This window comes from Symphodus melops (assembly GCF_947650265.1).
Source record: "Symphodus melops genome assembly, chromosome: 4".
Taxonomy (NCBI): domain Eukaryota; kingdom Metazoa; phylum Chordata; class Actinopteri; order Labriformes; family Labridae; genus Symphodus; species Symphodus melops.
In genome coordinates, this window is record NC_136694.1 from 25466237 (window position 1) to 25470234 (window position 3998).

Below are 3998 nucleotides of genomic sequence, written 5' to 3' on the forward strand. Positions count from 1 at the left end.
GGAAAACAAATTCTTTGTAAATTATCCCAAACAGTCCTTACTGAGTCTTGCACTTGTTTGAAAACTGTTCAGAAAGTAAGAGAGAAGCGTCCCAGAGGCTGCAGACACTTTCAGACTGCAGAGGGCTGCAGGTCCTAGTGCCTGTCGCACTACAACTCCACGGCAAACTTGGATAAGTTACATGGTAACTTCTCCAAGTACAGTTCGTGTTCAGATAAGTTTCCATGCTGCTGCAGCTGTGTGAGTGCTCACAGATGTGTTTTCTATGAAAAAGATTTGTTTTTTTTTTATTATTATTTTGAGGCTTTTTTATGCTGTTATGTACAGATTGGGCAGTGGATAGAGTCAGAAATCAGAGCGAGAGTGGGCAATGATGCGAAGCCACAGATCTGAACCTGGGTTGCCTGCTTGGAGAACTAGAGCCTCCATAGGCTACATGGGTTACGTGCACTAGCAACTATGCTACTGTAACTTTGCCTCCAAGTATTTCTTTGATGGAATGCCCGCCCAATTTTTTCTCCCAATTTAAGATCATTCACTTCTGGGAACTCACATTTTTACCATTTTAATTAATGCTATAGCTCTTTGGCTAAAGGAATAGCAATTTGTGAGTTGATCCACTATTTTAGTGCTGAACAAGTATTTAATGTATCAAGTATTGTTCAAAGCATTCTAATTATTAGTACGAGAATGTGTTGTCTTCCAGCATCATAAATGCTAACATGTGCATTTAGCTAAAAACACCTCAGAGCTCACAAAGCTTCAAGGATGGATGTAGACAGTCGGCTCTGTCCAAATTCCCACACTCCCCACTATGAAGTTCACAACTATACAAATTCTGAGTGAGCATCATCATACCCTTTGTAGTGGATTAATTATATCCCACTGTTTTGTGAAAAGTAGTGTCACTCATCAAGCAACATACCATCAGATAGAGAGAGAGTAGGATTCAAACCCGGCTGCACGCTCAGAGGACCACACACGGGTCGCACACAGAGCGAGGCCGCCGACGCCTCACTATGCTGCAGCTCTGTGAACAGTTTGCTCACAGTACCATCAAACTATTATTATTTTCCCTTCTCCACAGTTTTTTGTTTTTTTTTACTATACTGTCTCGGAATACTAAATTAATTATATAGTAGATTATTCAATTGTTTCACCATGCTGAGAAGCTTTTGCACAAAAGTTTAAACTTTTTGTGTTTAAAGAAGGAACACATTTTTTTTCAAGTTGAAGACGCTTAGAACTGAACTAAAGATAATTTAAAATGTTTGTGTGCTATTATCCAACTCTGGAACACATGCGGCCTCTGTCTTAATAAGTTAAAAAAACACCCTGAAAGCAAATGGTTGTCTCTTTTACTGTTCAATTTCCCGTAAGTGTTTTTATTTCAAGTGATTAGCCTGCCTGATTTCATTCAAATGTTGTTTTTTTTTCTTGTCAAAAGCAGAAGCAGATGTTCCACAGAGACAGATGTTTATGAGGTCATCTTTTTTTACCAATTAATTTTGCAGATGAGAATTTTCCAATGATTTTTCAATACAAAAGTATTCAAGTAAGTGCTCGAAAACTTCTGTTTTCATTTGTTTTTGCAAGACAACATTCACTGACATTTTCCCTCAGAGTTATTCCAGATGTTTGTATTCCCCCAAAATTGCTGGAATTGTCCAGCTTTTGTATTTGAACTTACGTAATTGTCGACACTGGTACTCAGGATAGAGTTACAGAGTAGAGTGTGTTGGTATTTGAAGCACTGAGGGTGAATCGTGTTAATGGTTCAGGAAGAGATTGGAGCTTTAAGGTGAGACAGCATAAACTAATCCAGGTGTGGAAAAGTGTTTGGCGTATGGATGTGTGCGTTCTTTCTCTCTCATCTCATCTCTAACACAAGGTCACTGGATAGTCTGCTTTTTTTTTATTTTTTTACCTTTCCTTATAAATTAGATAATAGCTGAAATATTTTTTTAAATAAGGACTTCAATGTGTTTGTGTAATGTCACTACCAGTTTCACACATCTGGATCCTGATAAGAACACATGGAAGCAAAATGTTCTTACCATATTACACGAGGATTGCACTCATGGCTTTGATTATTGCTCTGAACTCTTCGTGGCACGGCTGGTATTTTTAAGAGTGGCTCTCTGCTGTGTTTTGAAAAGCTGCCTGCTAGTTTTGAGCTTGTTTGGAGCAGTTCAATGCTACATCATGGGTTAAACTCTGTGCCACCCATTAATGGTTGGTGTAGTTGTCCGGAGAATCTGAAAAAACCAGACACTAAGTTAGTGTCGGATGTTTCCTTCTTTGGCACTGCAGGGCTTTTGGGATTTGAAACCTGGCCTCCCGCTCACCTCCTGTAAAACTTGTTTGCAGGATCCCATTTAGCTTCTCAGGCTGGACCAGACTCCTCTGCTGTTCATCACACACTTTGGACATCTTTAGCGATGGCCGGGAATTAACGTAACAAGGGAGGAAACATGACCGGGAATATCTGAGGTGGAAACATAAGTCACACAGGGTTGTTCTTGGAGACAGAGTGCTTTTGTTTCCAGGGTTTAGACTTGTAGACTCAAGACTCTTTTTATACTCAACATGACAGGCGCATAGAGGGGAAGACAGAGAATGCCATTTTAATGTGTGTTTTGGTATTGCTGCATCTTGTGTAAACAAAAACAGTGTTGAAATATAATTTGGCAGTAGCACACGGACATTCCCGCTTCACCCAAAACTATTAGTGAACCTTACATTTTCCAGTAACCATGCTTCTGATTGTTCTGTAGGTCAGAAAGAATAATATATTGTTTATTTTTACTTTATCATCAGTGTAATGTGCGAATACATATCTGTCGCCTGCTGCAGCAGCTACTGTATTTAAAAGAACAGTTTGGTTGTAAAGTCCATCTACTGTCCATTTGAACAACCTACAGGAAGTTCTCTGCAGAGACTGCAAATATCAAACAGTAGTTTTCAATCGGATACATCTGGCTCTCCAGCTCAGTAAACTAAAACAAGTAACTTAATCCAATGAGGATCAATAAGCAGTCAATGATGTCATGGGTTTCAGTAATAACTAATGTAGTTCTGCTCAGATATTCACACAAAAATTACATATACTGTACATAAATAAATAAAAAAATAAAAAAAAAATTAAGAAATGATTTATCAAAACAGCTTCTCGATTTCAGTAAAAATTCTAACAAAATATTCCTTTTTTGTGTCTCTATTTACACTTGTCACACTCCTCATCCATCTGAGATTAATCACGTTACTTTCCACTTGTGCAAAGCTTTGAACTGCAATGCATGATGGTTGATATAGCGTGGTTGTGACCATCAGTGGTGGACTATTTTTTTTCCTCAAAGCATCGTGGCACACAATGAGCACATTAAAAAAGGGCTAGATATTGCTCACTCAAAAATTGGACAACAATACAAAACAATACATATTCACTATTTCGTGCACTTTATAGTGAGTATAGTGTGTGATTTCTGATAGTACCCGTGACTCAAGTTGTGTCACAGATCGTTTTATCGTAACCCCTGGAGTGTGTTGTCAAAACTGACCAAAATATAGCCCCAGAAATGATATTTGGACTTTGTCAGTCCAATCAGTGAAAAGCTTTTTTCTCTAGTGTTCCCTCTCGTGACTAATTATCTACGAACAAATAGACAGCTGAAAATAACGGACAAATAAGTTAACGGACATTAATGGACAAACAGCAGAGAAGAAGGAATGTAAATATGAAAAACAGATGATAACTAAAAGCTGCTTCCTTACAGCTAGTGGGAAACAACAACTAAGGTCATTTAACAGGGTTGTATAGGGAAAAACAATTAACTCTGCTCATGATAAAATGAATGCAGGACTAAGAAACAAATGTACATGTATTTCTAAGGGATATATTCTATCATGAAGAGCGCACTGCTGACCCTCAAAAAATCCAATAAAATCCTCTTCTGCTGCACCTCAGATTTTCTAAGATACAGGAGAGGGGCTTCAAT